Genomic DNA, 11596 nt, shown 5'->3' with positions numbered 1-11596 from the left:
GGAAAAAGTGAAATAACAAATATTCCGACCTCCGAGGAAAATTCAAAACGGTAAGCACCTTATCAAATGGCAAAATCAAAGTCTCGAACACATCAAACGAAAGGAAAACAACTGTCATATTCCTGACTTCTCAGGAACAGATCTGTTATTAAAGGATGGGAATTGGTACCTATTATACATAAAACATGTCGATAAACTGTATTGCCGAAACTAAATAGATGCTGTCAAGGAAACAATGTACAGCTTTTATCATCTCATTATAGTTCTAGTTAGTATTTCTAGTGTCAAAATTGTTTGAAGTCTAAATGAACAAAATACAAACATCATAACAGATTTCGCTATTTCATTTCATTATGGGAAAAAAACATATTTAAGATATCAAAGGGATATTTAAACTCGTAAGTTGAAAACAAACTGACAACGTCATGTCAAAAATCGACGAAAAGACAAACAACAGTATTCAAAGCACAATATAGAAGACTACAGATCAACACGAACCCCACCAAAAAACCCGGGGTTGATACAAGGTGCTGATGAAAGGGGAGAAGATCTTGCTCCATATATGGCACCCGTTGTGTTGCTCATGTAAGAACAAACCCGGTGAGTCGAAAGGTCACATTCGAGGTAAAGAAGATTGAATTGTGGTAAAAACTATTGTTACATATCAGTCATCATCTGTAAAACAGATAATCCAGAAGAGTCAACCAACTCATGATGGCGTCCGTTAAATTTTCGAAGGGATGATTTCAACTTTACCACTTGGAAATTTTGGTTCAATAACTTCCTTATTAGCTTCAATCCCTATCAACTTTTACTAGTTCATCGACCTACATATGTGTCAGTGTGATTACGTTATCATCTGTAATATTTTCTTTCAGAAATTTCTATACTTTTAAATAATTTTTAAGGTTATAACAATGATTCCATAAAATAAAATCTTGTTTTCTAATGCCCATACATATATAAATAATGTTTTGTTCTCATTTGAAGCATCTACGCCAGGAAGGGTGATTGTACCTCCAGCTGGTCGAAGAACAACTGTTACAGCAACGACCACTGTACAGCCACAGCCAACTTATGGAATGCATTCAATGAATAGACAACAATACATTGTTCCTGGTTCCCGAAATATTGCTAAGTCGCCTGCTTCTTATATCCATATGTAGACCATGCAAATGTAACAAATCGTGTGTGAAACATTCAACACTTGTTTTTTTAAGCTATATATATTCTTCTTATGTATGATAAATGCCTGATTTCAGAAGGTAAACTTTCCATTCATTGTCATGATATATAATATGATTTGTTTGACCAAACATCATATCCGTGTCAAAGATGACCACGGATATCTTCCAATTGCTGTAAACACAACCCCTTTTATCTTAAATGACTTTTCTCACAATGCTTCCAATTTTCTATGTGTAATTTACAATACGACATGTACAACTTGTCATTTATAGGGGTAAATTCAGTAAAAAAATCTCCCATTGTCTTTAATGCAAATATATGTTTTGAATTAAATTTATACCAGATTTACCTTTAGAAATAGGAAGCTTTTTAATATCATTCATTAAAGTACAAATGTAGCCCCTTCTTTTGTAACAATAAAAACATAGGGTCATGCGACATTTAAGATTCGCATTTAATTCCTATCCTGACCCCCATTACTTTTCAACCCTGTAGTAAAAAAAAGTGCATTCAGCATTCATTTTTAAAAAAAAAATTTTATAACTCTAGTTTTGATCCATCTATCAAAAATATTTATTGCAAACATTATCTACAGTGTTATACAGAAAGCTCTCCCCCAAATGGGCGGTCCCTGATGACGTTTATTTATTTACTGAATTTACCCCTATAGTAGGAACTTTTAACCTAGTTCCATCTGGTGTTCTTATTTGATTCAATTTACCCAATTCTTAATTGTATTTGTGGTGGTTTATGAATTAAAGTTTGTCTTTTAGCTTTCTTGTGTTTTCATCAAAGCGTTGAATTTTATTCAATGGGAGATTTTTACCCTATCCTTGGCTTACATAGGGTTTGTTTTATATACAAGGAATGGCAAGAACATCAAAAAGTCAATCTTAATTATATTTGCAATGAAACGAGTCTTTTTGAATATCGGCATAATGAGACTTTTCGATGACGAATTTTAATTATCGAATGCACTAATTAATAAAATACAAAATTATTGTATTTCATTGGCGCGTAGTAATTATCACCAACAGCGTATTTGAATACAATTTTTCAATTGAATTAAGTTTACAACAATACAAACAGTTCTTAGCTCTCTTTAAGAAAATGTAAATTAAACTTGCTGTAATGAAGTTAGTATAAAATTTGTCAAAGAAAGCTTTTAGAATTATTTTTTTATATATTGTTTTTAACTTTTAAGATTTATGATGTATGTCTCTACACCACATAGTATGCGAAGCGTTACAGTTTATAAGAAGTTGCTCTCATATATGCATTTGATACGGTCTATTTATTATGGATATACTTGTGACTCCATTTATGAAAATCTACAGAGAAGAACATTTTTGATTTTTTTTTTATCAATTTAAAATTTATATGTAGATTTAAATATTTTTCACTTCAAACTGTAACATAAAACTTCTTCAGAACTTATGTAGGATGTATAGGTAGGTGTCAGCAAAAACAAAGAAGCCAAGATAAAGTGTTAATCTTTCTTCATAAATACTTATTTAATTGAATCTGGAGGAAATTGAAGGAACCATCTGAAAATAGTTATAAATTTGCAAATGATTGATTTACTTTCAATATAAATATTAGTTTTACCGGGCATCAACTTATAAAGTCAGAGGCGGATTTTCATATATATATCTTTTCTTTTCTTTTCTTTTCTTTTCTTTTAGTTTTTTGGGGTTCTGGGCCGCAGCTTCATATATGGTAAATGCATAAACTTTTTTTCAAATGCCACTCCTAACGTTGTCATGGTACCGAACCCTTTTCAAAATCATTGAACTGCAACTAGAAGTTAATTACTAATATATTTTAAATCTACGATGCAAATCTATTTTACGGCATCTTTGGACTTTTATGATAAACACTGTATCTGGTCTTTTCTGTTTACTTATCTATGGAGTAACTGTTCATCGTATATATTTACGTCGATTGTTTTTTACCAACCGACTGTCCCTAGTATAGATGAAAAGCACCATTAAAGAAGCTTGTAGTCTTATGGAACATACAACATTTTACAGTTCGTGACACATTTATGTAGAAAAAAGCGTTGAAAACAATATATGATGAGTGGGGTATACACCTTATCGCTAATCCCGCTTGACCCGAGAATCAGTCCCGCTCGAACTTTTGACGTCATACAACAATCACTTTTCCATTGTGGTGTCAGATATTTTCTATTATGACGTCAAAATTATACGGGAACTTGTGTGATGTCCAGTAATGGCGGACAAATAGCGATAAGGTGTATTAAGTAGCTATGACTTTATAAAAATAAGAAGATGTGGTAGGATTGCCATAAAAAAACTCTCCATCAGAGACCAAATGACGTAGAAGTTAAAAACTATAGTTCACTATAGGTCACCGAACGGCCTTCAACATTGAGCAAAATTCATACCGCATAGTAAACTAAAAAAGGGCACCAAAGTTTATGATTAGTTCGCTTTAAACATAAATATAGTATCAATAGACATAATGTGTATGTCCCCATACGAAATTTTACATAACGTTTATATATACAAATAGTTAACGGCGTTTTTCTCTCAACAACGTTCTACCTCCATAAGCCTGTAAATGTCATGGCGGGTCACATATATGGATAAACATTACTACTAAACATTATCAATTATGCGCATTATATGTATAAGTTATCGAGTGGTATCCATAGACCGAAGAGTATGATGATTAATGAAGAAAATGCACGAACCTTTATTGTGACATTCACTTTTGATTCATAAATTCATAGGTTGACAGTTAAACGCTAAAAGTTAGATGGTAAGATAACTTCAGTGGATTCTTTATAAATCATCTACAAGTAGATAGGCACAGTCAGAAAAATAGGGGTTAAAAGATCGGACTTCACAAAACAGATGGTATACTTGCAAAAGGTTTGAAGGGAAAATGGGATAGGAACCGGTTTATTGACTGTTTTGCACAGGTTTGAATGTATAAAATGTGACCTACTGAATTAGACTTTCACCGGGTTTGTACTTACATGAGCAACACGACGGTGTCCACATGTGGAACAGGATCTGCTAACCCTTCTAAAGCACATGAGATCACCCCTGGTTATTGGTGTGGTTCGTCATGTGTTATAGAAAAAAATATGGGGTATCCATCCATCACACAAAATTGGTACATTCACAGCAAAAAACATACAAAAAGCAAAGGAACCGCGTTTTTATTGTCAGGTAAACTGTTTTTTCTTCTTTTTTTTGCCATGGAGTTGTCAGTTTATTTTTTACTTATGAATTTGAATGTCCCTTTGGAATCTTTTGCCTCTCTTTTTCCATATACAGGTGCTTCTAAAATCTTTTTACATAAAAATGCAACGCTTCTATTCGAAAATTTAAATCATCTGTTTTGTCCTTACGCATTGTTTTCTCTGATTGTCAAATTCTAGATGTGATCAAAATACCTAACTGTCAACTCAAGTGAAAGTGAATTAATGTGATCAACATACCTAATTGTCAACTCAAGTCAAAGTGAAATAATGTGATCAACATACCTAATTGTCAACTCAAGTCAAATTGAAATAATGTGATCAACATACCTAATTGTCAACTCAAGTCAAAGTGAATAAATGTGATCAACATACCTAACTGTCAACTCAAGTCAAAGTGAAATAATGTGATCAACATACCTAATTGTCAACTCAAGTCAAAGTGAATTAATGTGATCAACATACCCAACTGTTAACTCAAGTCAAAATGCATTAATGTGATCAACATACCTAACTGTCAACTCAAGTCAAAGTGAATTAATGCGATCAAAATACCTAACTGTCAACTCAAGTCAAAGTGAATTAATGTGATCAAAATACCTAATTGTCAACACAAGTCAAAGTGAATTAATGTGATCAAAATACCTAACTGTCAACTCAAGTCAAAGTGAATTAATGTGATCAACATATTTAATTGTCAACTCAAGTCAAAGTGAATTAATGTGATCAACATACCTAATTGTCAACTCAAGTCAAAGTGAAATAATGTGATCAACATATTTAACCCACTTGAATTATTGAGTGAGAGGATATCACCGAACAAGAGTAAAAGGATAATGCTAATTCTCTTCATTCTTCTTTTCTTCCTGAGAAACACGTGTATGAAGTCTGTCTCATATGATTAATGGAACACGGCAGCAAGCAGAGGGGCCTTTTTCGTCTAAATAGAAACACAAATTGTCCGTTGAAAACCACGTTCACTAAACTAGAAAAAGATATTTTGTCAAATTAAACATCAAGGATCTGAATAACACAAGTTTCAGTTTTTGTTTGTTTGAATTAGAGCAAAGGGCCCAATGTGAGCTTATGCCATCACTTGGCGTCTGTCGTCGTCGGTCGTCTGTTGTCGTCCGTCGTCGTCTGTCGTCGTCGTAAACTATTTCAAGAATCTTCTCCTCTGAAACTACTAGGCCAAATACCTTCAAACTTTAACTGAATGTTTTTTAGTGTATCTACTTTATGAATCCGAAATTTTGATCCATCAACAAACATGGCCGCCATGGCTAGAAATAGAACATAGGGGTCAAATGAAATTTTTGGCTTTCATCACAAAAACTAAAGCAGTAAGAGCAAAACTGACATAGGTGAAAGTGTTAAACAGGATTAGATATACCTCTCAAGTAATCTTCAGACCAATAGGACAACTTATTGTTGGGTTACTGTCCAGAAATAGTTAAGTTTTAGGAAATTTTACAGTTTTGGGTTATGTATAATTATCTTTAATATTATTATAGAAAGAGAGAAAGTGTAAATGACAAAATTGTTCAGCAAAGTAAAATCTACAAAAAGTTCAAATTCCTGAAAATGAAATTACAGCCATTGTGAGTGATATCAGGCTCTCATGAGCCTCTTGTTTAAGTCCTTCTATCTTGGATTTGTTAATTGGAGACTAAAACCTTATTTTCTTTTCTTTAGTTTTCAATAGTTTTGACCTGTCGTCGTGCAATCGACATCAAACAATGGTTTATTCATTTTTTTTGCGTTTAAGTTTTGTGCTTCACAACAAACGTTGCGTACTGTAAAATTGAGAATGGAAATGGGGAATGTGTCAAAGAGACAACAACCCGACCAAAGAGACAACAACCCGACCATGTAAACCTGTTTCATGTAATGAACACTGGTTTCACATTAAATTTGTTCTCATCTGTACATCGGTTTTAATTACCTGTACATGAAAATTGTTCACATCAGTAAACAACATGTGTACGTAATTTACGTTTTATTAAAAAAGGGGGTGGGGGTATACATTGTTTGAATTCATAAAAAAATATATTTGTTTCAGGAGGGAAGTGAGAAAAATGTTTGATTTCTTGAAAATGAAGGGCAGGGGGATTCAACATGGAGTTTAAAAAATGTCCCTGTATGTTATTGAAAAAGAAGTGTTTGTTTTTTTTTTATTAAAGTAGTAATAAATGGTTTCTCCCACGTAGATGAATGGTCGGTACCGTAAAAAAATCGTTCTTTTGATTTGGATAACTTTGAGAGTTCCAAAAATGCCACTATTACGTTTGCTAAAACAGCGGAACAATATGCGAAAACAGGATTTTGAAAAATGATTGATTGATTGATTGTTGATTGCTTAACGTTCAGTGGCAAGTAGATCATGCATGTTCACGACGAGAACCAATTCACAATAAATACAATAGGTAGGTCATGTAATAGGACGTTCGAGATGAAAATGGACGTGTCTGAGTACTTGTACATCCCGCACAGCTAAATGGATGCTCTTTTTTGGCAAGGGTAGTACGGTCAATCGGAATAGATCTCAGTGACCATATTTCTATTCCCGAGTCACATGGGGGGATTTTGGAAATGAATAGTCTGGATTGGTATTAACTGTTAAATAACCTTGTCCACGACACGATGAAATAAAATTGAGAATGGAAATGGGGAATGTGTCACCGAGACAACAACCCGACCAAAGAGCAGAAAACAGCCCAATGCCACCAATGGGTCTTCAACACAGCGAGAAAATCCCACACCCGGAGGCGTGCTTCAGCTGAACCATAAACAAAAATGTGTTCTAGTTCAGTGAGAATGGACGTCACACTTAACTCCGAAACATATAAATGAACTAAAATTAAAAAACACATAAGACGCAGTAAAACTCAGTTTAAAGGAAGTCCGAGTCCGATTTCAGATGTCAGAATAGGTAACAAAAGAAACTAAGCAAAATGACAATGATACATAAATTAACAAAGGACTACTAGCAGTAACTGACATGCCAGCTCCAGACCTCAATTAAACTGATTGAAAAATTATGTTTTCATCATATGAAAATCAAGCACAATCCCTCCCGTTAGGGGTTTAATATCATACCATCATAAAATATATGAGAAGAACATAACCCGTAAGCCGTATCATGCCAACAACTGTTTATTTCCGATGCAAAGACCATACGAGTGAATCAATATTTATTCCAAAGTATGCTATCTTTAATGACCTGACAACAGTATCGTAACTATATCCCTTCTGAATAAGTCTGTTTAAAGGTTTGGTTAGCTTTTGAGGTAAATGACGACATTTTTGTGCTTTGTAAAGAATATTACCATAAAAGATTGAATGTGAAATACATGAACGTATAAGATGTCTGCATGTTGATTTGTATTTGCGAATGATGTCCTTGTACCGATGATAAAATGACTAGATTTGTGATATCGAAAACCCTGGTGTAATAATTTTTCAGTAATACAGAGATTTCTTTCGTTTGAATCAAATACGTTGTTACATACATATGCATATTTTGTCATACAAAATGCAGGACTTTGCAAGAAAAGTTGTGTACAAAAAGTGGAAATAATTTTTGCGCTGAATAAATAAGCCGTACTATCAACCGGTGTGAAATGAATATTCTATCAGCGAAACATCCCCTTCACACTGAAAATCAAATAGTCCACTAAGACTATAAAAATTAATCATTTTAACGGGGCACATTTTTAGTTTTTGTCATATAGATAGGAAAATAATTTAATTCATAGTATTATTATAATCATATTCATTCCATATATGTAACTGCCTTAAATATTCACAATAAAATCCACGTTTTTGATATCTTGTTTAATGAACACTTAACCCACACAAGGCCTACAATGACTATCGTCTGCATGTAGTCAAAACCTGTTTTAAACCACATGTAAACATTGGATTTTATCAATGGGAACGTAATTGAGTTTAGTTTAAGTGTAGAGTACACTTACACCACACCGAGTTTACCTCAATGTGAACACGGCCTAAGACCATTTATCAAATATAAAAAATGCTATGTAAGTGCATTTCCAACTCTTAAAAAATGGATTTTTTTCCCTTTCAATCAGCAGCTTTTTTTAACTTCCTTCCTGATAATTTCCCTACGTTCCATCGTCTTCGAATTTTCCTTTTGTATCCCATATCTTCTATAATCATGGAAGAACAATAAAAAGGGGATTGTGGATATTAGAAAATTAAAATAAACAAGACTTCAATGTCTTGAAAATAACTCAAAAGAATTGTCACAAGTAAACGTTTATCTAAAACACTTGAATTGTAACGTGTGAAGTGTTCTTTCCTATTCTTCCATCAAACTACTATATATTCATTTACAACATTTTTTTTCAATTGAATTCCATACCTATATTCTGTATTTATTCGTGCTTGTTCGCTTAATAGTAAGACTTTCTTCAAGAAATTTATTTGTATCATTATTTACGAATCATGTAAAAACCATCTTTAATACTAAACTGTCCTTAACTTTCTTATCCAAAACCTTTCCCGAGCAAGTTTCCCCAGAGGGCATAAATGAAAATAAACATAGAATGAGTCACTCATTTTCTCTACCATCACTCATTTTCCTGACATCATTTGTTTCCAGTTACTCCGGCTTCCTTACTTGACTCTTACAGTTTTAAGGATTCTTTTGGAATTTTTGGAATTTTACTAGTTTAAATACCAGGGTTCTTTTCATTTTGGAGGGATGTACAAGTACGCATCCACGTCCAATTAATTTTCTTATCATTATAAAACTGCTATTTATTTGAGATGATAAATACGCAGCCTCTGTTTGACATATTTTACAAGCTTGTATTGATCATTGTTGTTTCTTGGAAATGAATGTACACACAGTTGTTGTCACATCTTAACTGACGTCATTTTGGAATTTTAGAGTTGTACCAGTTCATATCTCTAATTACTATTTTCATTTTAGGCCTGTCTTTGAGTCGTTTTTTGGAAATTTTAAAATTTATTAGCGTCTCTACATATGATGTTCGGGTAAAACTGTTTCACTTTTTTTATTGTATAGAAATCAAGATTGCTATAGTTTAATAATCAGAATAGTTTGATCTGATTCATTTTACATCGTGCTCATAATGATGAAGGATATCTGTTATCCGAAATATTTATAGATACATTTGTTCGTTTATTGTCATTTTTTGGTGATGTTGTACCCATTTAGACTGGTTATATATTATATTTTGTAGTGTACTGTATCATATTTATATGATCCATCGCCCCGTAAGATTTATCGTTGACTATTATTCAGTCATTTTATATATATATATATATATATATATATATATATATATATATATATAGATTGCCTAACAATGTAATTTTAACACACTATTTACATACTATAAATACCAAAGGGGTAAAGACGAGTTGCACAATCTGCACATGGCAATTGTTTATCCACATTTTCTATTTTTCTATATCTACACGTAACCATCTTAAAGGCATTTTTATTGGATGCAGCTAGTTACAACTTCGTCCAATGGAGACCATTACCTCGTGGATCAGAAACTCTGACGTATTCTACCAAGGATGAGGAAGAGTGGGTCGGATCGTATATATATATATATATAAACAAGTCTAAATTGAAAACAACGTTCATATATATATATATGTTGAGAATCAGACATCTGGACGAGGAACATACCCAATAACTTCCATTAGTTGTTTAAGAACTTCAAAAGTGTCACTACATATTGCCCTATGTTTTGGGGGTAAAGACGAGTTACCTCGTGGATCAGAAACTCTGACGTATTCTACCAAGGATGAGGAAGAGTGGGTCGGATCGTAACCCTTGGCTTAGATAATCTCTTTTCATTCTTTTTCAGTTTTGTCTAATATAATTACCATCGCTACCCGAGCTGACAAAGACGTGCGTTGCTTATACCATTATTTCTTTTTAGCTTTATTATTTCACGAAAAGCTAAAATATCAAATAAATATTAAAAAGTTAATTTTATATTATGATATTTTGTACGCCCTCTCATATATATATAGGTCCGTATGTGAATGTGAATTCATCCAGGGCTGTACATTTTCTGTAATGCAATGACAAAATGCATAACTCATAATGTTTAAAATAGAATTCAAAGATTTATTTGTTTGAAAAAATTATATTCAAATAAAAGGTAAATAAAGGCTCAGCCTATATAAATCCTTCCCTATAAAAAATGAAAACAGTAATAATAGGTTTTCAAATATAACACTAATGTATACGTCATTTTGTGTGACAGTGAGTCTGTAGAGGCAACTTCCTTAGTTAATCAATTGATCTCAATGTCAAGTATAAATATTGTATTCTTATCCATCATATCTTACCTTATTTGTTATTCAGTACACATGGACTTATCAGACTTTTTCTAGCATGCAATACATTCAGATGTTGAAATTAATCCTGATTACAATTAAGATTATTTTTAGTAATCAAAACTTTATACATAATAAGAGTGTCTATATGATATTGTTTTTTGTTTTTCTTTGTTGAAACATTTATTTGTTTTTATAGTGATAAAGATTATAAAACAATGTTGACTGCTGTATCCAAATTTTTGACATTTTCACCTATTATGTCTGTTTGTTTTGCTCACACATTATTGTCAGTATAACGGAATTGTATGCATCTGTAATAAAATTGTGAGGTTTGGCTAGCTATAAAACAAGGTTTAATCCACCATTTTCTACATAAGGAAATGCATGTACCAAGTCAGGAATATGACAGTTGTTTTCCATTCGTTTGATGTGTTTGAGTTTTTGATTTTGCCATTTGATAAAGGACTTTCCGTATCGAATTTTCCTTAGAGTTCGGTATTTTTGTTATTTTACTTTTCATATTAAAACATTGCTTTCACTTATTTCTAATGTAAAATTTTCTGTGAACGATTAATTTATTCATTTGCCTTTCACCAGTGGCCGTTCCGAACTGAAAGAGTATGCAAAACACTTTCAGTAATGCGTTGAATTCAACTTTGACCGTCTCGAGGTCCAACTTTTATAGCATTTGGAAGTGAGAATGGTACCTCGAAATTGCAACCGAATGTTCCTATTGTCTAGTTACCAGTAAAATGATTTATATTGAAACATACGGTAACCGTCTATCGAACTTAGTTTATTCCTAAGTTCTAGATAATC

This window comes from Mytilus californianus, unplaced genomic scaffold, assembly GCF_021869535.1.
Source record: "Mytilus californianus isolate M0D057914Y unplaced genomic scaffold, xbMytCali1.0.p SCAF_4, whole genome shotgun sequence".
In the NCBI taxonomy this organism is placed as follows: Eukaryota; Metazoa; Mollusca; class Bivalvia; order Mytilida; family Mytilidae; genus Mytilus; species Mytilus californianus.
Note: the sequence above shows the minus strand (reverse complement) of the source record.